At 41.8% G+C, this 27,433-nt stretch overlaps 1 protein-coding gene across 4 annotated transcripts in view; it reads right to left on the bottom strand.

Annotated features, from left to right (window-relative positions):
• The window catches only part of SYTL5 (synaptotagmin like 5), a 177,367-nt gene that overhangs the window by 123,395 nt on the left and 26,539 nt on the right, over positions 1 to 27,433 (bottom strand). The gene's annotated exons all lie outside the window — the stretch shown is intronic.

Raw genomic sequence — 27,433 nt, 5'->3', positions numbered from 1 at the left:
TGATCTGGGATTTCCCAGGTCCCAGCGTCCAAAAAATTAGGGGTAGGCAAGCAACTCCATTGGCCCCTTGCGGGCTACGAATGGGTATGGGCAGCAGCCAACAAAGCCTAGGTCTCCCCAGCAGGCAGAATGTTACAGCTCAATCATCTCTTAGCCAATTCAGAGAGAGAGAGAGAGAGAGAGAGAGAGAGAGAGAGAAGAGGCAGGGATGGTCCCAGGGCCATTAAGAGCGCCCCCTGCATGGACAGGGTATGTGGTATGGTGATTACCCCCATAGTTAGCCTCCATCTTCAGAGAGGCAGGTTTAAAGAAAGAATGGCTGCTTCATGCAGAAGATTCTGCGGTGGGAAGCAGGATGATGCCTACCCAAATCCCCACAGAAGTGAGCCAACTGCCATCCCTTACTGAGGAAGCTAAGGAACAGCCAAGCATTCCTGTGGCTAAGACCACAGCCAAAAGTGGAGAGATTAAGGAAGTACTGCAAAGTATATGATTCCTGTTCAATTTCATACCCTGGATGGTCGCCTCAGGATGTGTATTTTGCACTTGGAAGTCAGCTGCCTCTTCAGTCATAGCCAGACCCAATTTATTATTAAGGGCAAATTAAGAGATGTGGGTTTTATTGAGTGCTGGACAATTCCATAATCAGTGCAACATGGTGGTTGTTTTTTGGGGGGGGGGGGTTTGTTTGTTTTTTGTTTTTGAAGGAATGATTGGATGTCAGATTCAGACCTGAAAGTTGACTGCAATGCATTGGGAGGCATCAGGTCTTGCACAAAACAAAACATTGCCCCCATAAAAAGCAGCAGCTGTTGGTCCCTGTTATTAGGATTAGCATGATCCAAACCTATCTTTCAGCACATAGCACATCACCACACCAGCACGGGCCATTCCAGGAATGGAATTTTGTGGGCCTAGACCCTTTCCTCCCACAATCCCCAGAGGGAACAGACAAGTTGTCCCACAACACCCTGCAAACGTGAGCACAGAGCAACACAGTGAATTGTAGCGCTATGAATCCTGGGATACCTGCCCAGAGAGATGTATTGCTTGTCATGGCGAGATGCAGCGGATGTGTGGGGTATGACAGCACAGTGATGTGGCTGCATTATAGCGGGTTAGGTTATCATGGATTAATTTACCCCATGATTTGCATGCAGTAAAGATACAGCCTCAGACAAGTTCTTAGCCACCAGAGGTGCCACTAATCTTTACAAACACAACTGCACATACGCTTATATATATATATATATATACACACAAAATAAATCAGCAAAAAGAAAAGGAGTACTCGTGGCACCTTAGAGACTAGCAAATTTGTTTGAACATAAGCTTTTGTGAGCTACAGCTCTCTTCATCAGATGCTATAGCTCACGAAAGCTTATGTTCAAATAAATTTGTTAGTCTCTAAGGTGCCACAAGTACTCCTTTTCTTTTTGTGGATACAGACTAACACGGCTGCTACTCTGAAAATAAATCAGGAATCTCATTTGCATTCCAGAACTCCCTCACCTAAAATCTCCCGTGTTTCTTGGGTAAAGTCCCTCTGGATTCTAGGGCAATATATGAAGGGAGAGCAGAATGAAAATTTAGTCCTGATGAACTTTCTCACTGTTGCCACTATCCAACAGCTCTTGTTATAAGATATCCTTCCGCTTCTAAACCACTGTGATTATTTAGCTAGAAGTCTGTGCGTATTCAATGACTTTGTGATACAGCATCACAGATTATGTTTTGGTATGCACTCTAACATGGTAGTACTGGAACTTGGATGTCAAAACTAAGGCAGGACACCTTCACTTTCACTGGGGCCAGATCTACACTACAAATGTTTGCCTGGACAGTAATGTTGGTTAGGGGTATGATTTTTTACATTTCTATCCTGGCAAAAGCCCTTGTGTAGATGCAGTTAAGAGCAAACTTACTGCATTTGTGGAAATGGTATAAGCTATATAAGTAAAGTCACTCTTTTGCCAGTATAAGCTGCATCTCCACTAGGACGGGTTTGCTGATATAACTATACCAGCCAAACCTTTTCTAGGGTACACTAAGGTGGACCTATTCAGACAGAGATCGAGGGGCTCTTTTATTCCACTTCAATCTATCAAGAAAGAACTAGAGCCCATTCTTGAACTTTTCTCCATTTTGGTGTAATTCCTAACACCAATAACTTAATATGCTGGCTTTGATGCTACAGTACCAAGGGCACCGATACATATATTAACTTTCTAGACTCCAGTTAAAACACAGCAAGTCTGTATACACCCCAGACTCACTCACTGGGAAGTCAAAAAATGACATCTAGAACTAGGATAACATAATTAGCAAAACTCTCAAAAACCACACCATGTCTACAACTATCTATTCATTTAGGACTTTTGCCTCTCTCTCACAATCCAGGCCAACATACAATTCTACACAAGAGAAAGAAAGGACTCTCACTGTCATTTCTAATAAATGCCAGCAAAAGTATTAAAGTTATATACCATACTAAGAACTTTAACACATGTAAAACTTACCTTTTTTCAAAGTGTAATGGCTGGCTCATCTGTTTTTCTGTTCCAACTGTGGAATACTGCTATAGGTACAGAATGTTATATACAGGAACTAGAAAAACCTGCCTCACTTCCCCCAACAATTTATTTGCACAATGCACACACCCAGCTGTGCAACGTAATGTTTGCCAGCAGCAGTCATTCAGCTACCAAAGTACCAGGAAATACTTGTTGTACTAACCCATTGAGTTTTCAAAGGAACTAGAAGCGGCTTCTTCCTTTAAGAGCCTATTTGGCAAACTCTGAAGTGAAGTGGCACTGTACCTGTCAGAGGAGAATTATTAATTTATTTAAACAGCAACTGGGTTAATGGGACACACATCCCTGACTGGGACCCCCGGGTATTACCATAATATAAATAATAAAACTAACAATTACTTCTTTCTTTTCAAAAGACTCTGAACATGGGCTTTGAGTCCTTTACATGCAGCATGGGGACGAAATACAAACTGACAAAATATTTACTAAATTAATGAAAATACCATGCACTCATCTGGCAGTAACATTATTTGAAATTGTTAAAAGTACAAATAAAGTTCACTCATGTTAACATTACTGCATTAGTATGAATAAAAGCCCATAAAGGTATGTTGAAACCTCCAACTTCTTAAATGAGTGTCACCTACTGTAGTTAAGTATTATACATTCTATCAGTATGTTTGAGTTCAAAATAATAAGAGTCTTACGTCACATTCATCATGCAAACATAAGCATAACTTGGAAGCTGTTCTTTTATATCAGGAATAATGCCAATTCTCTCACACTGTCTGGGCAAAGCTCTTCCCATTTACCTACAAGATTACTACTCTTTCCATGATCAGAGCCAAAACCCCACAGCGGGGTCTAATTTCCACCACAGGGATGTACATATATGTAATAAAGTTTCAACAGTAATAATGTTTGAAAATTTAGAGTGCTCTGTTAGTGGTAATTAATTCTAAAGCATCACACTTTACAGCTGGAAAAAGTAAACAGAAAGGTTAAGTGACTTGCCCAAGGCCCATATTAATGACAGAACTCAGACTGAGCACAGTTCCTGACTTCTAGCCACTTGTTCACTCAGCTAGACTCTGCAGCCTCTATAGTATTGCCATATGCTTATTTGGAGCTATTATTTTAAGGCTTCCAAAGGTTTAACTAGAAAAACACACAAAACCCACTACAGACACAATAAGAAAAGGAGTACCCGTGGCACCTTAGAGACTAACAAATTTATTAGAGCATAAGCTTTCGTGAGCTACAGCTCACTTCAGTTGTTCAGTTCCAGTGCAGGACTTCAACCCTATCCAGCTCCACAAAACATCACAGTACAGTTCAGCGTATGAATTGAGTATATCTGTTTACAGTGCAATTTAAAAAAAATACAATTTAGATAAACAGTAGTAAACTAGAGAAGTTCTGTATTACTGTGTTCAGAGTAACTACATATGTGATAGATTATTATGGAGGAGGATTCCTAGTTGCTTTGGAAGCAAAGGACACTACTTACAGAATCTACTGTGATATGGGACATTACACACACACACACACACACACACACACACGTGATATGGGACACCACACACACAATACCAATTAAACTAGCTACAATATCCAAAGAACTGGGGCAGGGAGGGATGAAATACCTGAGCTGACATTTCCATCAACTTTATAACATCCTCCTCCTCTTAGCATGTCTGCCTCTGAAAATTAATACAATTCTCATAGCCTTGCCATCCATAGACTCCTAAGCTTCTGGATACACAAGTAATTCCACTACCTCCAGATGGAAATACCCTTCTCCATTGATGGCCAGCAAAAAGACCATACACACTTCAGACTGAAACTTGAGGGAACATCTACACAGCAGTTAAATACCCAGGACTGTCCCGGTCAGCTGACTCAGATTCTCAGGGCTCAGACTGCAAAACTGCAATGTAGACATCCAGGCTCCAGCCAGAGCCCAAGCTCTGGGACCCCACAAGCGGGGAGCCTGAGCCCAAATGGCAGTTTTGAGTTCTGCAGCCCAAGATCTACAAGCCCAAGTTAGCTAACCCAGGTGTTTAACTGCTGTGCAGATGTACTCAGTGATCCAGGTGTTCCTGACCTCCAGACTGGATTACTGTGTTCTCTCTGCCTACCTACCTGTGTTGGGGGGGATGGGGGAGGAAGCTACAGTTGGTTCACACCACAGCAGCCCATCTGCTCAGCTAACACAGGCCATTCAGAGCTCATCACTGTGACACTCTGACAGTCTCCCCAATTAACACTGGTCAAATTCCAGGTTTTAGACCTCAACTTCAGTGTCCTCCACTACCTGAGGGATGACCTCACCCCTGTGTTCGTGACCCCCCTCACAGCATCAATGAAACCATCAATGTTAGAGTGAAACCCTGCAGCTCTGCAGAGGACAGAGCTTTCTAGGTCACTGGCCACAAATCTGGAACTCAATGCTAGGAGACAGCAGGATGACCATGAACCTTCAGCTCTTTCAGAATAAAATCCAGTGTTTGCTTCTTTCACCCAGCCAAAACAAACAAACCCAGTCATGCGCAGGAGGGAAAAGGAGGTAGATATATCTGTGCGTGCACACGTCAACATTCTGGGAGGTGCCCAGACACCACAGTGTTTTAAGAACCTAGACAAGAAGTACCAAGAGCCTTGGTTCCATTGAGCCATCTGAACAGCTCAAAAACAATGGAAAGTAACTAACTGGCCAGCTGACAATTCCCCTCCCATAAAGGAATCCATGGGTGGTACTGAGCCAGCAATATCCCACCCTCGTGGCCTTTGGCAGGGGGAGCATTAGGGACAGGACTAGGAAGAGAAGGCACGTGTGAAGTGCTGTTGTGCTCCAAAGATCCAGGGCTGGTGAACAATCCTTTCAGAGCCATTAATAGTTGATGGGAGTTAGAGCAGCCTTGAGGGACGGAACCAAATCCAAACAGCCCCAGAAGAAGCGAAGACACACTGGTGATAGAAAGCCACATTTGTGAGCATGTCCCCACCACCAGATTCTGAGCAGAGTGCAGCTCAGCCAAACCAGAAGCCCAGGGTCATAGATTTCACACTGAAATACACTAAGCATGGCTCCAGTTTTGCCTTTGTAATGAAGCTTGAAACCAAACAAAATTCTAGTTTCATTATCTAAGTACTGCCCAGCTTTAACTGTTACATTTAAAAGCAAACTAGAAGGGGGGAGGGGAGAGAGGGAATCCACAAAGTGACAATTTTTCTCCTTTTGTTTTGCTCACCACTGAGTAAATAGAGTTTATTTTAGTGGCTGAGTATTCAACAAAAAGAGACTGCATATCTCATAATGCAAATAAAAACAAATTCAATGTCTGCTTGCAAAATTAAACAAAAAAAAAATCACCACCATAAAATGAAGGAAGAAAAAATGTTTTTCATTTGCTATTGCAAAACAAAAGAACATCTGTGTGATGTGAAATCACCCAGAAAGAAAAAGCTTAGGAAATGAGTCACCTCAATTTTATCATTTTTCTTGCAGCACTTGTTAAAGCAGCGTTTATACAGAGCTCCAGCTTACCTTGTTATGTTTAAAACTATGTCCTGTTTCTTGTCACTTTTTGTGATGAAATACAAATGCAATGAATTTCACTCTGGAAGGGGGTAGATTTAAAACACCATGATGCACACCTTATATAAACATTCTGTTCAACAGCCTGCAGTATATCTGAAATACCAATGGTTAAAAATACTAATCAGATGTGGGGGTTATAATTATAATCAGCAAATGGAGTTTGCTGATATTGGATAGTTTACTTCAAAGTACACGTAAGGGTCCCTCCCCACATTAAAACCAGAGTTTTAGTTTGGTCTTTGGCAGTTAGAATTTACCATTTGATAATAACTTCACTTGGGTTGGAAAATAAGCAACAAGTACAATAATATGGAACTTTCTGACAGATTCCCTTCTAAATTTTGTTGAGTTTTCCCCACTATATCCCTATATTATAATACTCCAAATGTAGAGAAAAAGTGAGGGTGTACTGTATATTATAGTCTGAGGTGATTGGTCCAATGGATAGGACACTGCGCCGGGATGCTGGAAATCACCACCAGGTCTGCCACTGACCTGCTGTGTGGCCATGAGAAAGTCACCTGACCTTTCAATAGCTCTGTTTCCCCTCTCACTCTTTATCTATCTTGTCTATTTAGGTTGCAGGCTGTTCTGGGCAGGGATTATCAATTACTATGTGTATTTGTACAGTGTCTAGCACAATGAGATCCCAATCTATTTGGAGCCTCTAAGCTTTACTATAATACTAACAGGAAGATGTTTGACATGATGTACAGCAAAACAAGAGAGGAGAATTACATTCTTTATTTAACAAGGTGCTTCCATCTGTTCTGTTGTGAAAGATGTCTGTTTCATTCAGTCAGCCAATCACTTATTGCAGCAGCCAAAATAAAGATGATATTTTGACCATAATAGAATGGTTTCTTAAAGTAGTAAGTAGAGTTGATCATAGAAAACTGTTCTGTCAGAAAATGCCGATTAGGTTAAATTAAACTTTTAGTGGGAACATATTGAGTTAGTCAAAATTTTCAATGGAAAATTATCAAGACAGTTAATTTCAACTTTATTGTTTTGATTTTTATGTCATAATATAAAAGTCAAAATGTTCCAACTAATATAGTCAAAACAAGAAGTTTTGATCTTATCAAAATATTTCACAAAAAATGCCAAGATTTTAACTTTTTGTTCCAATTCAGGTTGACATTTTTCATGTGAAAACTTCAATTTTGCCAAAAAAAAAAAAAGTTATTTTCTATTGGGAAAATTGAAATGATGGCTACCCGCCTTCCACCGGGAAGACTTATCAATTTCACTTTCTGCCTTCAAGGAAAAAGTGAAATTGACAAGAACTTTCCAGGTGGGCAAGCAACCAGCCAAAAAATTCCATTTCAGTTCTCCTGCAATGGAATTTTTCCAAATTTTTCCCATAACGAATGTCATTGTTTTCTTTTTTTTTTTTTAATCCCAGTCAGGACAACACTTTTCCCCCAAAACCATGAAATTTTCCCTGGGATGGAAATTCCATTTTTCAGCCAGCACTAATCCTCCCTTGCAAAACCAGAAGCTTGTAGTTACAAATATTTAGGAACTTAAAGAAAGATTCCCATAAATAGGTTCCTGCAGAAGACACAGTACTATCTGTTTTCAGCTAGGATGTAAATGGCGAAACCTTTCTCCACATATGCTGATATTTCTCAAGTCAGAATTAATGTCAGAGAACAAAGTATAAAAAATGATTCATCAATCCCAACACTGCCAAATTTTGAGGTTTGGGGGAGAAGAGAGGAAAAAGAAAGAGTAAGAGACCAGAAGTCAAAATCAGGATTTTGCAGCTCAGGCTCCAGCTCAGAGTTGAGCCAAATTCATGTGTGGACATATACTGCATGTTACAAATTCAGAATATGTTTCAAACAAACAACATTGGAAGTAGGATATCCCTTTTAATATTTATGGAAAGCCGCACATCCATGACGCACACTCACTTCCATTAAAAGGTTTTAATGTTAGACTGAAGTGAAAAATAGGATCCCCCAATTCTTCTCTCGGCAGCTTGCACTAACCTCGTAAGACCACTACCCTGGCAGTACTCAGTCTGGCAACACTAACACAGAGAAGCAATAAATGACACCACAATAGAAGTACTGAAAGACATCATCACAAGAAAAGAGGTGTGCTGCGGACACAAATAATGGCAGCACAGTGACATCCTCATGATGAAATAGAGCGCCCTTGTGGATGCTAGACCTATTGCCAAACTCCTCTGCATATGCACACATTTTCTTCCTGCAGTGTTAACAGGTAGCTCTGCTGTATGGGAGTTCCCAGACACCAGTCAGTTGCTTTCTAATTCTTTTACCTGAACATGCATTTGCCTGCATAATTAGCATATATGTATACAGAACTGGGAAAAAAATGGCTTTAGGAAACTTGTGAGGTACAAAATTACAGGATACATAGGAGTTTAAAGTAGTTAAATTTGTTCCCTTATAAGGTTAATAAAAGTAGAACCACCTCAAGAGGAAGGGTTGGATTTGATAGCAATATGCAGGTTCAGAACCCTCTTCCAGTTTTCCAGACACAGGGATTAGGTCCTATTCAGAACTGTTTTAAGTAGTATCATGAAAGTCACAAGAACCAGAAATAAACCTGCTTGCATGTATGTCAAAGGTACAGAAAATAACTATACCTTGCATTGTTTATTTTTCATATAGGTAAGACACCTTATTTCTTTGAATGTGCATTGACTTACAATATCAGACATTTTAACAAGGGCTGTTCAACTTGCCCAGAACTTCAATCTTTACAGAAACTGGAGCAGGTGATTAGCTCCTTGGAAAGCACCCCTCACCCAGGACAACAATGCATTTAACTGGACCTGCCTGCTAGGTTTTTCCTCCTCCTTGACGAGAGAGGCATTAAATTGACTCTAAATCAGCTGACTCATTCAGCTTCAAACCCTATTATTCTGGAGGTAAATTTCCTTTGGCAGAAGAACACGCTGTTACTCGGACCTTGTTAGAAAACTCACCAAACTAACCTTTTAAAATAATATTTGCCTCTAGTTTTGTTTTCTAGCTTCCATTAAAAAGTCAAAAATGATTGATAACATATTTGTGGATGCAGTCTAGTGCTTCAGCCTAAGAAGAAATAAGGCAATACTTTCCTATCAAACATGATGCTCCAAAGCCTGCCTATGAATACAGTAAAAATACACAGGTTACTTAACAAGACCTACCACATAGTTATTAGGGTAAATGTACCCATACTAGATTAACAATAAAGGTTCCCCCAATCATATCAGTTCCCTGAACTCTTGAAGTAAAGATGGAAAGAACTAGCTGGTAAATGCAATCTCCTTATCATAGGTTATTCTGCGCTCAGTCAGAAAAAAGTGGATTGTGCACCAATAGTCAGTTTCCTGAGGTTTGTTGCCAGGAGAGGAGAGTACTCTTATGCTTAATAGGTGATGCTGAACATTTATCTCCAGGTTAATAATACTGGCTCTGTATAAAGCAGCCACAGATCCAGTCCTTCACTTAAGTGATCACTCTCCTTACAGTGTGTATGATAAACCCATTGTTTCATGTTCTCTGTGTGTGTGTTTATAAATCTCTCCTCTGTTTTTTCCACCAAATGCATCCGATGAAGTGAGCTGTAGCTCACGAAAGCTTATGCTCTAATAAATTTGTTAGTCTCTAAGGTGCCACAAGTACTCCTTTTCTTTTTGCGAATACAGACTAACACGGCTGCTACTCTGAAACCTGAGAGTATCCTTCAGTGACACAATGGTTTCTGTCCAAAGGAGAGACTGCTACCCTCTTCATGCTTGTGGCTAGTGAGAGGCTACCACTGACCTGCCTCCTAACAAGAGGACATTGATAATATTCGCCTTAAAGGCATCAGCCAGTGCTCTTTCAACCCACAATAGCCCAGGCAAAGCCAATTTGTTATATTTTAAAGACATAACAGAAAAAATTAAACTATCTGCCTAGCAGAACACCTAGAGAAAGATCTTGCAAAGTTTTCTATAAAAACTTTAGTTACATAGGAAAGATAAAAAGGTTATACTTTATATAACCTAGAATGGATAAAGTGGTTCCCCCTAACTCTGCTCCGAGAAGGCACAGAATGTTATGTCTGCCTCCTAAACTCAGTCTTCCCCTCCCCCCCGCCCCGAGTTCAATTCCCTAAAGAACTTTCTGATCTTTATACATGAAATCAAAATTTGATTTCCTTTTCCCAGCACCATTGTACATTTTAACTTAATCAGAATGTATTGTCTGGGGATGTTTATGTCCTTTCAGTTACATATATATTTATTAAGTCATGCCCAGTTCATAATGTAAGGCTACAAAAGGAGCTCTCAACAATGGACCCCCACGCAGGCAAGGAGAATCAAAACGAGGTTACCAGGATCCAAACTGATGAGGAGGTCAACTTAGTCAGTGCCTAGCTCCAGAAGAGTATGAAGAAGAAGTGACAACAGTGCCAGCTATGAGTCCCTGAGGGCCTTAGGTCAAAGAGCACAAAGGAGGAGAGAGGACTGGTGCTTCCTCTCTCTCTTTTGCTTATGTCCCTCTGTGATGAGTCATCTCTGAGCCTCAGCTGGTAGTGTCTGAGCCTGATGAGTCATCCCTCAAGCCTCAGCTGGTGAGTCATCTGAGGTAATTACCTGAGTCACAAAATAGACCAATGCCAATCAATCAACCAGGGCCCAGCCGATCCACGAGCAGGGGCCTAACCAAGTGACCCCAAGATAGCTATATAGGCTCCTAATGGAAGCAACCCCTCCAGGCTGCTCAGTCACTACTTGTTGGGAGAATTCCCAGTTGCCTGGTAGTTCTGACAAACTGCTCCAGACTGTGCCCATTCCTGCTCCCACTTCTACCTGCACCTGTTATTGCTTCTACTCCAGCTCCAGCCTCAGCTGACTACTGGGCTATCCTGAGTCACTCTTGTAAGGAGATGGGCTTCCTTTTCTCTTTCCTTTCACACTGACAGGCATCTGCAGTGAATTGTGGTGCCAAGACAGAAGCATCAGAGGACAGAGAGAAAGTTGGTGCTGAGGCTAACTTCCAAAAGAAGAGTAGGTACCGAGGTGGGGTCTTCTTTCATCAGCACCCAAGGTTACTGAGGCCTTCATAGGTAATGCCAGTTTGGTGCCACTTCTGATTTAGCCAGTGATGGTGGTGATGGGCAATGCTGGGTAAAAGATTTGTTCTCAGTGTAAGACTGAGGAGATTCTGGTCTGGAGCCTCATGACAGAAGACAGTGCTGAGACCAGAACAACAAAATACACCTTGGGTCCTGTGTCAAAAGAAGTTGGAATGGAGGCTGGTCTTGGTACACTCAACAAGACCAGCAGGGTTGCAAGCTGTACCCTTTGAGAACCCAGATGATCCTGAAGCCACAAATGACTTTCTATTCTGAAGCGAGCATGTGGCAACCTGTACATTGGGTTACCAAGTGACCCTCCCTCAGATATAGATGGCACTGGAAATGTATCTTGGTATCTTGTATGATCAAGAGAGTGCACCTTCTACCTGTTGAAGCTCTTACAGGGCTTGGGGCCCAACATGGAGCTAGCTAGGGACCAAAGACTCCCAGGATAAGGGTCAGCTACATATACTGAACTATCCTATACAACTCTTCACAAACTAACTACAAGAAATAAAAGAAGAAGAAGAATATAGACTAAAAGTAAGTCTAGTCCCAAAGACACAATAGATGAGTACCATTCACTCTCTGCAGCAGCCGTGAAGGAACTGAGGCAGTGATGGGCGTCACTCCCTTATATAGAGTAAAACAATAATATCACCCTCACACAAAAATCTCTCATGCATCTCCAATGGACATGGCTTTTCAAGGCAGTTCTGCAGCTTGACCATTTGATACCATTTATATTTCAAACATCAAAGTGTTTATAGTTTCAGATCCCGGTTGATACCATATGGTTTACTTCCCTCAGTTTTTCCGGCCAGCTCAGCTAGTCCAAGAGACATTAAAAGAACTAAAAGATCTGGAAAGTGGATTTCCATTGTTTCTACCCACAATGTTAGTTACTCTGCAAATACTGGGAAGAGCAGAAAGAGGCCAAAGTCATCCAGTCAGGGTATAAGTATGTAGATGAGGTGGCAAAAGACACTAACCAGGAAAAAGACATTGTACAGCATATAGTGATACTATATAGCTTGACTCTTTCCCAATGCCTTTTTGCATCCTCCTGTCAAGTGCTGCCAGGCAATCTGGTATTTTGCATTATATCAAAATGTTCTACTCCAGCCTTTTCATTGTGATGGTCAGAGTCTGTTTATACCACCAGAAAAAACATAAATACCAACATTTACTAAGAGACAAAGTGTGGCATTTAGCCACAGGTCAGCACTTGGCACGGGGGGATGAAGTGCTGCAGTAAGAGCTCTACGGGGGACAATCCCTCCCTAAATGCCCCAGTGTGCATAGGGCAGGCTGTGTAGCTGCTCATCCCAGAGCATGCCATTGAGGCAGGCATCATGGTAGTATGGCCCACCTGAACAATGCACGCTTGCAGGTACACTTTGCTGTTTTCTCAAGGGTCACTCAACTGCTTCCATGGACCAGTGAAGGGGCTTCTTGCCTCTTCCTCCACCTGTGAGCCTATCTCAGTCCCAATTATAATCTGGCCCTTAAATCAGCAACATATTTTGGTAATTATAGTAACAATTATAAAAGCATGTGTATCAGTTTATCCAGACACACAAAGTTGCACATTTTCATTGATCAAATACTGCACAGAAATTGGACACATACCCCTTAGTTTAAAACACCAACATTCCAAAGATAGCATTTTTTTACAGATAAAGTAATTGTATGTATCATTCAGTGGCTTACTTGTGGCACCTTAGAGACTAACAAATTTATTAGAGCATAAGCTTTCGTGAGCTACAGCTCACTTCATCGGATGCATCCGATGAAGTGAGCTGTAGCTCACGAAAGCTTATGCTCTAATAAATTTGTTAGTCTCTAAGGTGCCACAAGTACTCCTTTTCTTTTTGCGAATACAGACTAACACGGCTGCTACTCTGAAACCATTCAGTGGCTTGTCAAAGTCGTCAGATATCCTGAGAGATTACATGCTAGCGGTGAAGAACAATTTTAGCCTAAAGCCAAGCAAATCTGTGCTATTTCTTCGAGCAGTGTATAAAATACCAGCATCACCACACTCGAGATGAGCCTGCTTTGTTTTGTCCCCCCCACACACACACACAGCCCTTGCATTCATTAGGTTCTCAGTCTGTTTTTGCAAAAAGTTAATTTTCATTAACTTGGGATAAGATTTCCAGAAGAATTCCTACAATCCTTTTCCCCAGTGCATCCATGCTTATCTCCCAACAAGATCCAGGATGTGCACCTTCTAATCCCATGCTAAATCTAACTGGGAGGGAAGGGGATTGGCAGTGATTTGCTCACCCACCACTCTGATCCTAGAGAAAGTGGGTCTTCCCTCTCTAGTATTCAGGGGTTGCTGAAAGTCTGCTTTCCTCAGCAGGTACTTCAAAGAGTTTCTACATGTAGGCTGCTGCCCTTGGAAATTAGGGTCCTCCCAGCAGCCAAGAAGGCCGGGAATGAGAATAAGTCTGTATGGGAGTTCGATGGATTCTGGGGGTGTTTGGAGGAGGAGGGAGGGGTAGAAGGTTTGTTGTTTTTTGAGGGAGGAGCCCAACATTTTTGATGGATCCAGACCCTAATCCATTACTGTTCTTACTGTCTCTCTCCTCTTGCCAGTGGCAAGAGCATTCATCTCTAGACCTGACCTGTTGCGAGACATCAGCACTTAAAATTCCAAGCCCTTGATTGGCAGAAAATCTTAGAAAACTATATTGGAACTATGTTTTCTGTTCTTCTGGGTCCTAGACTCCTAGTACTTAAAAAAACAAACAAACATCAGTCTTGCCATGTAGGTGGAAGGATATAAAAATAAAACCAACTCTTTTTTTAAAACAAAGTTTCTAAACTAACTGTTTCTGAAAAATGTAGAACAAGCAAAATAGAAATGCTGTGGTATGTAGGATGTTTAGTTACTAGTTTGGGATGACCAGAGTAACTCTGGTTCCACCACTTATGAATGATACAGCCATCCCAAATTCAAGCCAATAAAACTTATATATCACCAAACAAACATCAACAGGTGTGTGTAATAGTATATATCTTATACCATTTTTAAAAAACCCTAAAAGAATGTTGTCAACATTGCAATGTCAAACATGCGGAAGTTAGGCAATTCTAAAATTAAGGTAGCCAGTTCAACCTTAATTTAGCCCCCTTGTGTGTTTGCATTACGAGAGTCTTTAATTACATAATCACAAACTAATCATTCCAAAACTCCTGCCTCATTCGGTGCACAGGATGCATCATGCCCAAGCAATGAGGCAGCTGTTCAATATTTCCTTTTGTTCTCATCATTCAGCATGTGGTCCATATCTTATTTATCGTACACCATGCAAACCCTGAATACACAATCAAGTGCCTTGTGGGCTTTTCTATCACACTGTAAAGTGCAGTATCCCAGTACTTTGCAAACTGTGATCTTCACAATACCCCTACAAGGTAGAAAAGTATTATTAGAGTCCAGTGTTTTTTGCAAATGAGAAATAAACAAAAACAAAAATAAATTATAAAACTAAATAAAACAAAAACTTCATCTCATAGCTGAGGCTCCTGTTCCATGGGGTTGGGCCTGGCTTCCTGTTCCAGCCATAGTGACCTGGCACATGAGGTCAAAGTGCCACTCACTCAAATCACGACAGAGGGGCAGCCAGGTCAAATCTGAGCGGCACTGTGACCCTGTGTGCCAGGTTGTATCACCTAGAGCAGGGAGACAGGCCCAGCCCTGTGGGACAGGAGTCACTGCTTCAAGGTGAATGGGGTATGGGCTCACTCTGCAACACACAGCCATCCCCAGGGCCTCACGCTCCCTCAGATGCAGAACCTGACCACATTTCATGACACAACCCAGGTGAGTGAAATCAATACAAAACCCAGAATTCCCAAAAAATAAAAAGTTTCACAAGGCTCTAAGTATTATTATCCTCAGTTCACACACAGGGACGTGGCTCTCTCTAGATTAAGGCCATAATTTGCAAAAGTTTCCAGTAATTTGGTATAACTCATTGCTTGGGTACTCGAAACCCCTAAAGCCTAATTTTTCAGAGAGGCTAAGCATCTGCAGCTCCCATTGAGTTTAGAATTGCGAGCTCTCTGCACCTCTGAAAATTGGGTCCCTGGGCTATAAAATTCTTTAGGGTTAAGTGTGTAACAGAAAACGTATAGGGGGAGTCCCAAAAAAAAACCCCAAAAAAACAACCAAAGGTTTTTGTTACAGGAGAAGTAGATTTAAAAGATGTTTATACACACAAATATAAACACTACTCTGAAAGTGAAGCAATGAATGACCAAATTAATCTCTAATGTAACTATTTGGCACAAAGAGGTCAGGACCCCAGGCAAATGCAGGTTGAAAAGAAATTGGATGCAGCATAATAATACATATACATTTAATTCCAACAATGCACCTCAGACCAATCAGAAGTCTGACATCATTCCCTCAAATGTTTGTTTAAAAAGCTGTATAATAATACAGTTGATACAGCTACTCATTTCCATTGCTCAACTGGCTTTTATTTGCAGTCACTTGCTATCCAGTTGTTGCATTACTTTTCTCTAAAAGACATTAAAAAAAGATAGCTAAAAGTATTCTTTTAAATGATGGGAAAAATAAGAAACTTGTATAAAGAAATTTAGAGCTATTTTATAGAAAAAATTTAAGGACTGCTTATGCACAAAATGTGCAAGGCTGAGTATTATAAACCATGTCAAGTAATTTACAAACATGTTACCATTTCTAACTGCTGGATATATGAGTGGCTCATTAGTTGCATGCATAAAAATATGTCATTGTCATTAGTTTAAACTGTGACTACTATATTGGGAATAAATTTCAACTAAAATGAAATTCCTTACAAGTGCAATTATAGATTTGGTCTCCATGTACTAAGCAAAGATATGTTTCATTTTATTCTGGGAAATGTTATTATGGTTAACTAGCTAGAATGTCAGGTTAAATACATTCCTAAACACTTTGATGTACTGATTACGATGTCAAAATAGACAAAAATCAGTCCTTTAATCAATTTGTTGGATGCACATTTTCGTGTTTTGCCTTTTCACTAAACCATTAATGTTGATCTTCAATAACTCTTGGAACACTGGTGAACTTCTAAAAGAAAAGGTAGAACATGATCCAATAGCTAGAAGTTGAAACTAGACAAATTCAGACTCCAAATAAGACAAATTGTTAACAGTGAGAGTAACTAATCATCAAAACAACTTGCCAAGGGCTGTGGTGAATTTTCCATCACTGGCAATTTTTAAATCAAGGGTGGATTTATTTATTTATTTCAAAGACATGCTCTTGGTCCAAAGGAATTATTTTGGGCCAGTTCTTCAGCCCGGATTGTACAGGAGGTCAGACTAAATAATCACAATGGTCCCTGCTGGCCTTAGAATCAATTAATCTAGGGCTGTTTGTTGCCTATGATCAACACTTAACCCTGAATTACAACAACAGGGAGGGTAACAGACATTAAAACTTATTTTAACTTGCTACATTAAGCAAAGTATATTTTCAGCACTTGCTCACAGACAGCCTCTGGCTGGTGCAAAGAAAGCTTCCAAATTCCATCGCAGAGGTAGCAATGGAGTTCCTGCGTTATATTGAAAACTGCAGTTGGGTAGATAGAGTTGTGTCTCACCCTGTAGGCCACTGCCTTCCATTCCTAAACGATGAGCCCTAGGAACTCCCTCTTACTACTTTCCACTGACTATACTTTGATTTCCTGTAACATTTTCCTCTCCCACCTCCTATAGATTTGTTTTTAGACAGGATTATTTATATAGCATTGGATATTCTTTCAAAATACAGGCACAATATGTTACAAAATAATACAGGATATTAGATGGAAAAGCTTTCCCTTTAATTTAATTTGGAATTGTTTAGCAACCTATTTGATCGTGCAACTCTGTGGTGAATCATGCTATCCCATAGGTCAAACACAGTATGAATTCAAACATTTGCAGAGAGTCCACAGGACGCAAGGTTGTTTGCCTACGACATCCTCTGTAAGGTGCTAGGTTCTTCCTGTCCTAAGGAAAACGTGGTAATCAAGCAGGGAAGAATATTCCCTGAAATGAAAAATAGTTGAAGTTTAAATATTCTTTTTAAAACATTAAATTAGAGCTTAGGGGATTTTAGGTTAAATTCACTCACTCAAAATGAATCACTAATTTATTTTCTACCATTGAAATATAAGGACAATAAATCATGGGATAACTATGAATGAATTTTGTCTAAATTATTCATGCTTCATGCAGCATTTTTTGTTAAGATAACCACCAGATATATCTAGTTTCAAATGTACTTCAGAAATGGTAGTTTGTTCACTAGCCAATGTTAAATGAATTGGTGGTCTTAATCTAGTTCGTAATCAACCTTTTCTGGCAGCTTGACAGACTGGAGGATACTGAACTTCAGAACTATCTTCTGGCCTGCCAATCTATTTTTATTCAAGGTTCATCTTGATGTGTTATATATAAATGTGTGTGTATTGTTACTATTTCTATTACACTAGCACTCAAATGCCTCAAACATGATGGAAGCTCCATTGTGCTGAGTGCTGTATTAAAAAAAAACAACAAAAAACAAAACCAGTTCCTGCTTGAGGTGTATATGATACAGAAAGACCAAAAAAATTCCCCACACATGGAAGCCCTATGGCCAGATGCTTCAGAGGAGGAAAGTTTTCTATTCTCTTATTGATGACAAGGGGAAAATGATCCCATAGAGAGTTTCATTGGGAGAGACTATCCGCAGTTCCTTTAGTGACACAATTGAGAACTCACCACAACTAGCACTGGGCAGAAACAGTTCTCTGATCTGTGAAAATTTTCAAGAAATATTAAAAAAAAACCCACACACACATTTCTTTTCTTCATTGGGATAAAACAGGCGTCTTTAGTAACTTTTCAAGAGACTCATCACCCGGAACAGTCAATGGCCTGGTTGTTATGGCACTCCCCTAGGATGTAGACGACTCAGGATCACGTCCCTGAATTGCCTGATTCATCAGGGACTTGAACCTGGGTCTCCCACTTCCACCAGAGGAACGGGAAGGGAGTTAGCCTGACTACTGCCAAAGACACTGGGAGAAGCAGGCTATACTTGCCTCTGTATTTGCATATATCCTCCATTGCTGTGTGCTCCCTTTCCCCAACACAGATTTCCTTGTTTGTACAGTCTCCAAGTGCTGGCAAGTGGGGAAGCTTCACCTATTGAGAGCACCTAGGCAGGGTGCATTTAGTTTTCCCAGTTTCTGGGTGGAGGCTTGAGACAATTTAGGAATTTGTCAGGAGGGAGCCTAGGTATATAGAACCCAGTCCTTATTGCTCCCACTACCCACCTGGCAGAAGGGTTATACACATAGGGAGTGGGGGGGGAAGAGATATTACTTCTAATTTTGTCACACTTCCCCCTCAACCCTAACCACCACATCAGGAGTTTAAGCTTTAAAAGGGACATAACTAGTTTCGCAGATTAGGCTGTTCTAAAATGTGATTGCTCCCTATGCCAACACTGATGCTAGGGGGGAGGGATAGCTCAGTGGTTTGAGCATTGGCTTGCTAAACCAGGGTTGTGAGTTCAATCCTTGAGGGGGCCATTTAGGGATCTGGGGCCAAAATTGGGGATTGGTCCTGCTTTGAGCAGGGGGTTGGACTAGATGATCTCCTGAGGTCCCTTCCAACCCTGATATTCTATGATTCTATCTATCATACAAAAACCTATAGCTTTCTAAACTCCAGATTATTCAAATGGTAAATAGTGATGATAGAATGTAATAGGTGCTCATAACGCCTTACAGAGCCTTAAAGACAGTCCCTAGCCTGAGGAATTTACAATGTATAGCTCCAATCCTGCATACTGTTACTCATGAGGGTATACTTTTGCACAGTGTTCCACTGACTTTTACATGGCTCCAAGAGAGTATTTCTTTGGGTTTTTTTTCCATGGTTACTGTTAGGAAATAAATGGTCCAACATAATTTTAAATAAATGTTCCATTCAGGAGAGTGCAAATAATTTTTGTTGCCAGTATTTAGCTGATAATAGCACTTTGTAAGGCTGAGTGGGTCAAGAATGCATCAGTTCTCACAATGGAAACTGACTTTGGAAGAGAAAGATATACTACAGAAGTTTCAGAAAAAGCCAAAAAGTCACAGGATACTCTTTTTTGTATGTGTTAATTTCTAACATCCTTGGTTATATTTTATGATTGGCCAAGTTTGCGAAAGCCTTACACTCAACTAGAAGGCATTTCTTTGTATGCACATAATGTGAAAACATTTGAACACTGTGTGTCATGATTGGAAGTCAAAGACTCAAAATTAATTCCTCACTCTCTGTCGTCAAAGGAAAAGCCCACAAGGGTAGTGACACTGCCAGCTTGTTTTCTGAGATAAGCTACAAGTATGAATTCAAGGAAAGATCCTAGGTCTCTGGACTGTTTGGATTCTTACAGGGAAGTGTACCAGATGCAAAGTGAAGATCCCCAGAGACAATCTGGGTACCTTGAAAAGACTTTTGGGAAACTGTCAGTTTATTACATCACTGCCACTATTTGGAATTACCAACAGTGTCACCCGTGCATATATTTTAGCTTCTTTAGTCTCTCAGTAACTCATTTCATTTTCTTAGCTAATAAACTTTTAGTTAGTTTACTATAGAATTGGCTGCCAACATTGTCTTTGGTGTAAAATCTAGAGTACCCTTGATCCAGGGTAAGTGACTGGTCTCTTGGGACTCGGAGTAACCCGATGTGGTGTGATTTTTGGTTTAAGTGATCTTTTATCACAAAGTCCAGTTTGTCTGGGTGGCAAGATAGGCTGGAGAGTCTAAGCGGAGTGTCTGTGACTCCACTGAAAGACTGCTATAGTGATCCTAGAGTTCACATTTGCTACTAGCTTGGTGAAATCTAATTATAGAACATACCACCAGTGTGCACTGTTCCCTCTAAACTGTGCGCATCTACGCGCACGCACACAGATCCTAAACCCCGCACACGCAGCGAAACACCGCATGCACAAAAATTTGCACAGAAGCACAACAATTTGCACAGAAGAATTTTTTTGCACACACAGCCTGTCAAAAATTAGAGGGAACATTGCCAGCGTGGGGTGTTTTCCCTGAGGTAAGCACTCACAGTTGTCAGACACTCCATTCAGCATGACAAACACCACTTCCTGAAATTTTGGAATTGATCGGATGCATTCTAGGCATCAGTGGCCAGAATCTTATTGATTTTGGGGCAAGTTGGAAAATTGAAAGGGGCAAATGGAACCCTTGCCATCTAATTAGCACAGCCTCAGCCTCAAGCACCTCTGCAATTGATCAAACAACTGGTTGATAACACCCATTAGTGCCTGCCAGCATAACAGTTACCCCTTCTCATCTCTGCCCATCCTCCGAGTGTTGACACCCTGAATGATTTATCTCCCAAACAGAAAGAAGAATAATACTGTGTGTGCAGAGGTCAGGGGAGAGAGACAGGCACACACAGAGTCCCTGCCGTGGAAGGGGAGGAGAATGGGGCACACAGAAACCCTGGTGGGAGGGAAGATTGGGGGACCCTGTGAGGGTGGAAAGGGAAGAATGGGGAGTAGACAGAGCCTCTACCATGGGGGGAAGGGAGTAATGAGGGTTCACACAGAGGGTTCCCCCCCCATGGAGGGGGGAAGAGGGCATATACTACTCCTAGCATGGGTGGAGGAGGGAATGGGGCAAGGAGAAATGGGGCACACAGAACCCTTGGCAGGGGGAAGATTGAGGGGAGTTGTAGGAGTGTCTAAAATGAGAGAGATAGATGGGGTGGCATATGGGGAGCTTGTGGGGGGAGGGAGGAATGGAGGGATGCAAGAAGCCCCTGCTGAGTGCAATAACCTTACTCTACAGAAACCACAAAGTGTATGACCCACCCATCCCTTCCCTCCCCACATCAGGAAAATAGGAGCATCAGGACAGTTTCAGATACTGGAAAATATCCTCTAACCTAAAGAGCAAGCTCAGAGAGACAGGACTATGTTCTCACTTAGTTACTGGATATAGAGATCCAAATTCTTCAGTACTACTATTCTAATCTGTTCTACACCTGGTCATCACATAGGACTCAGTCTATCAAATCCTCCAAAACCTGTTTTTAAAGCTTCCTAATCATTTTAGTATAGACCTATACAATATCCCAGGGAATTATATTCATGTCTTCCAGTCTTACTTCCTCCTCAAAATTAGCACATCTGAAAGCTGGCATCTCGTTTATTCTGAGCTCTTTGAAATGCTAATGATTTTTCCAAACCATTCAGACTATTCTCTCCCATGGTAACACACAAAGCTTACTGCAATTCATTTACAGGCATTTAAGGAGCAGACAGGTCTAACATATTTTTTGTCTGTCATTTTAAAACTACAAACAATTTGTTGCTGCTCCGTAAATTACAGAAACTTTTTAAAAATGTATTTCATAGAATATACATAATATCCATTTAAAGTCTCCCATTCTTCTTGAAAAGCTCTTTAACACACTCTTGTTCTGTGATCCATTCCAATCATAAATGGCCACTCACCACTCTGTTACTAAACGATTGGAAGTTATCAAAAGAAGAATGGTCCAGTAGCTGGAACACTAGCTGCAACTTGGGAGACGCTGGTTCAATTCCAGTTCCATCAGAGGCGCCCTGTACAAGTCACTTGGCATCTCGGTTCCCCACCCATAAAATGGATATAATAGCACTTCCTACCTCACAGGAGTGTTATGAGGATACATATAGCAAAGACTGTCAGATGTTCAGATGCTATAATAAGGGGAGCCCTACAAGTAAGATGAATGTCTAACACTGAACTGTTAAAGACCCCTGTTTGCCTTCTGTCAGCAGAAAATAAAGCCCCTTCCAAAATCTCTTTTTCACTTTGATTATAAATAGGCTTGGCAGAAATCAATTTTAATATAATTTTGATGGACCATATAGATAGATAAAATTTAAAAAGTTTTAAAATATTTAAATTTTCGCACTCAAGATCATGGGCTTTATGCATTTATTTCTATTTTAACTTTCACAATTGTGGGAAATTAAGGGGGGTGTTACAGAATGGGTGGAGTCAGATGATAATTATTTAATGACAGATGTTGAGATTAAAAATGTTAAACACGAGTTGCCGACATCACATATCAAAATATACAACGCAAATATCCTTAAATCAAACTCAAGTAAATTCTCAAGCAGCATTTTTCTTACTTTCCCTGTCTGTAAATGTCGATTGTTATCAATGGAAATATTTTTTGTATGTTTCTGTATGTACAGAGAAACCAACATTTACTGACACTTACCAGTATAAATCTAATCCTTCCAAGCCTAATTACAAGTGAGGCTGGAAACACCCCGTTAAAGCTGCCAGACACTTCCCATTATAAAACCCTGTTTGCAGTTCCTTATAACTTTGCCAAACTGAAACTGTTTATGCTGAAGTTTTCTATGCCAGGTACCTGCCTGACGCCGAACTGTCTTGGAAGCCTTTAGCCAAAACAATCCAGCCATTTCTGAGAATGAGGATAAGGAAAAATATGTTTTTCCCAATTTATATTCTGGTGACCTTTTATTTCAGAAGCAAGCTCTACTTTGGAACAGGGACTTGAAATTTGGCCTTTTGTCAAGAATATGCCTTTTGCTGCCCCTGTGAAAATATACACAAAATTGGCCAAGTTATGACCTTTGAAAAATTAGTTTGCATATGGTCAGTGAAGACTTGCTGTAGCTGCGCAGCTAAGTTCCCCGAATATTGCATCTGCACTGTGTATATTCCAGGCCTGTGCTGAGCAGATCTTTCCCTACAATTGCAGCTTTGGGCTACCGTGGGCCATGCCAGGTCCAGGCACCAGAATTAAGAGCAGGGAGCCAGTCTCTCCTGTGCTCTCAATCATCCCCCTGCCTGGCCAAGGCGGCCTGAAGAATGAAGCTGCCTGATTCAAGTACCAAGGGGACAAGAGCCAGACCTGGAAGGGAGGATGGGACTAGATTAGGATAATGAGCTTTGGGAGTGAGTGGGGGGAGATTGGGAATCAGTGGCGGGGGGGGGGAAGAGATGGAAATAAGGCAAAGAGCTGGGTATGGAAAGGGACTGGAACTGGAGCCTCGTGAGGAGGAAGTGAACACTGAGATTTGACAAGAAGCCTGTCAAGGTTCCTTCCCCACTCTGAATGCTAGGGTACAGATGTGGGGACCTGCATGAAAAACTCCTAAGCTTACTTTTACCAGCTTAGGTTAAAATTTCCCCAAGGTACAAACTATTTTACCCTTTGCCCTTGGACTTTCGCTGCCATCACCACACGTCTAACACCGGTATTATTATTCTTAGGAAAAAGTTTGTTTGGAAACGTCTTTCCCCCCCAAATCCTCCCAAATCTTACCCCCTTTTTTCTGGGGAAGGGTTGATAAAAATCCTCACCAATTTGCATAGGTGACCATAGACCCAAACCCTTGGATCTTAAGAACAATGAAAAAGCATTCAGTTTCTTAAAAGAAGAATTTTAATAGAAGAAAAAGTAAAAAAGAATCACCTCTGTAAAATCAGGATGGTAAATACCTTACAGGGTAATTAGATTCAAAACAGAGAATCTCTCGAGGCAAAACCGTAAGTTACAAAAAGACACAAAAATAGGAATATACATTCCATTCAGCACAGCTTATTTTCTCAGCCATTTAAACAAACAGAATCTAACACATATCTAGCTAGATTACTTACTAAGTTCTAAAACTCCATTCCTGTTCTGTCCCTGGCAAAATCACCACACAAACTGACCCAGACCCTTTGTTTCTCCCCCCCCCCTCCAGCTTTGAAAGTATCTTGTCTCCTCATTGGTCATTGTGGTCAGGTGCCAGCGAGGTTATCCTAGCTTCTTAACCCTTTACAGGTGAAAGGGTTTTTCCTCTGGCCAGGAGGGATTTTAAAGGTGTTTACCGTTCCCTTTATATTTATGACATGCCCCACAAATCACAGATAGGGTGAAACGCTGGCTGGGATTTCTTCCTGGAGCTCTAGAAGAAAACAGAGTTAATAAGACACATGCACCTCTAAATACACTACCAAGTATATAAAGACTAACAATATTTTCCACATCTCAAGGACGATTTTAACCAGTTGATTCTGGGAAACTTTCATGGGAGAGTGCATCAGCCATTTTGTTAGAAGCTCCTGAGATGTGTTGGATGTCGAAATCAAAATCTTGGAGAGCTAAACTCCACAGAAAAAGTTTTTTGTTATTTCCCGTGGCAGTATGAAGCCACTGTAGCGCAGCATGGTCGGTTTGCAGGTGGAAACACCATCCCCAAACATATGGGCATAGCTTTTCCAAAGGGTAGACAATGGAGTAACATTCTTTTTCACTGACTGACCAGTTGCTTTCCCTCTCAGCCAGCTCCTTGCTGAGAAACACTACAGGGTGGAATTCTTGATCCAGTTCTTCCTGTATTAAAATTGCTCCCACACGATGTTTGGACGCATCAGTGGTTACGAGCAACAGTTTGTCAAAGTCTGGGGCCCTTAGTACAGGGTCAGATATGAATGTCGCTTTAAGCTGGTTAGAGGCCTTCTGACACTCTTCGGTCTATTGAACAGCATTTGGCTGTTTCTGTTTGGTTAGGTCTGTCAGTGGGGCAGTGATTTGGCTGTATAGCGGTACAAATCACCTGTAATAACTGGCCAAGCCAAGAAGGATTGAACCTGTTTCTTTGACCTTGGGACAGGCCACTTTTGGATAGCATCCACTTTGGCCTGTAGGGGGTTGATAGTTCCTTGACCCACCTGGTGTCCAAGGTAAGTCACTCTGTTTAGGCCTATTTGACACTTCTTAGCCTTAACAATTAGTCCTGCCTCCCTTATGTGCTCGAAGACTTTTTGTAGATTGTTCCAGGTGTTCTGCCCAGGAATCCGAAAATATGGCCACATCGTCAAGGTAGGCGACTGCATATTCTCCTAATCCCACTAGGAGACCATCTACAAGTCTTTGGAAAGTGGCGGGTGCATTCCGCAGCCCAAAAGGGAGTACAGTACATTCATACAGCCTGACATGTGGTGAAGGCTGACCTTTCCTTGGCGGATTCATCTAGCGGTACCTGCCAGTACCCCTTGGTTAAGTCCAAGGCAGAGATAAACTGGGCCCGTCCCAGTTTCTCTAATAGTTCATCTGTGCGTGGCATTGGATAGTTGTCTGGGCGAGTTACAGCATTTAGCTTATGGTAGTCCATGCAAAAACGTCTCTCTCCATCTGGTTTGGGAACTAGAACTACTGGAGATGCCCATGCACTGCCAGACGGGCGGATTACACCCATCTGTAACATATCCTGGATCTCCCGTTCTATAGCAGTTTTAGCATGAGGAGACACCCGGTAAGGTTGGACTTTAATTGGGTGAGCATTACCGTGTCAATGGAGCGGTATGCCCGTTCAGTCAGTCCTGGGGTGGCTGAGAATGTCGGCGCGTAGGTAGTGCACAGCTCCTTGATCTGCTGTCACTGCATATGCCCAAGGGTCATGGAGAGGTTCACCTCTTCCACGCACCAGCACTTTTCCCTTCATAGTAGACTCTTCAGGCCACTCAGCGTCATCTCCTCCCTGGGCTGTAAACTGACAAACCTTTAATTCTCTGGAATAAAAGGGCTTTAGAGAATTAATATGGTATACCTTAGGCTTTCAGTTGGAGGTGGGGAATGCTATGAGGTAATTAACAGCTTCCAGGCACTCCTGGACCGTGAATGGCCCTTCCCACAATGCTTCCATTTTATGGGCCTGGAGCGCCTTTAAGACCATGACCTGGTCCCCTATTTTGAAGGAACGCTCTCTGGCATGTTTATCATACCAGGCTTTTTGCTCTTTTTGAGCATCCTGTGGGTTTTCTTTAGCAAGGGCTAGAGAGGGTCGGAGGGTGTTTTGTAGGTTGGTTACAAAGTCCAGAATGTTAGTTCCTGGAGAAGGTGTAAATCTCTCCCATTGCTGCTTCACCAACTGTAACAGCCCCTTAACCTCGCGGCTATATACAAGTTCAAATGGTTAAAACCCTAAACTAGGAAGTGATACAGCTCTGTAGGCAAAGAGCACCTGCTGCAACACTAGGTCCCAATCATTGGAGTGCTCATTTATGAATTTACGTATCGTGGCCCACAAAGTTCCATTAAACTTCTCCACCGTGCCATTTGTTTGATGGTGGTAAGGACTGGCAACCAAGTGATTTACCCCATGAGCTTCCCAAAGACTTTCCATAGTTCCTGCCAGGAAATAAGTTCCTGCATGTGTGAGGATGTTGGAGGGCCAACCTACCCTGGCAAAAATGTCTGCTAGTGCCTGGCACACACTTTTAGCCCTGGTGTTGTTTAGAGCTACTGCTTCCGGCCATTGAGTGGCAAAATCCATGAAAGTCAGTATGTACTGCTTTCCTCTCAGTGTCTTTTTCAGAAAAGGACCCAGAACATCCACAGCTATTCGCTGAAATGGAACTTTAAATGATGGGGGGTTGCTGGAGAGGGGCTTTAACCTGGTCTTGGGGTTTTCCCACTCTTTGACATACCTCACAAGACCGGACATAGATAGAAACATCCTTGCCCATTCCCTCCCATTGGAATGACCTCCCCAACCGGACTTTGGTCCTGTTCACCCCAGCATGGCCACTAGGATGATCGTGGGCTAAACTCATGAGCTTGACCCGGTACTTAGTTGGAACTACCAACTGTTTCTGAGGATGCCAGTCTTCCTGGTGTCCACCAGAAAGAGTTTCCTTGTATAAAAGTCCTCTTTCTACAACAAACCTGGATCGATTAGAAGTGCTGAGAGGCGGTGGGGTTGCTCCATGCCGCCATCCAAGCTCTCTGGAGGCTTTCATCTACTTCCTGTTTGGTCTGGAACTGTTCCCTTGGACACATCAGTTCCTCATTGGATTGTGGACCTATGCTTGGTCCCTCTGGAAGCGATGTAGGGAATGGGGCTGTTTCTGTTGACTGTGAACTGCTCTCCACTGGGGTGCTGTGTTGGGGTTCAGGCTCTGGCTGAGCCTCTTCTGTAGGGTTATCGGCTGCTGCCGGTTCAAGTTCGATGGGGCCCTCTGGTGTTGGGGTTGCAATTACTGGATTTAGTGCTGGCAATGGGTCTGGTGCTAGTTGTTCCGCCGGTTCCGGTTCTGGCTCTGTCTGGGTCTCTGGGACTGGATCCACTACTGCTGTTGCAGACAT

This window comes from Dermochelys coriacea, chromosome 1, assembly GCF_009764565.3.
Source record: "Dermochelys coriacea isolate rDerCor1 chromosome 1, rDerCor1.pri.v4, whole genome shotgun sequence".
In the NCBI taxonomy this organism is placed as follows: Eukaryota; Metazoa; Chordata; order Testudines; family Dermochelyidae; genus Dermochelys; species Dermochelys coriacea.
This window is presented reverse-complemented; position numbering and strand designations above follow the sequence as displayed.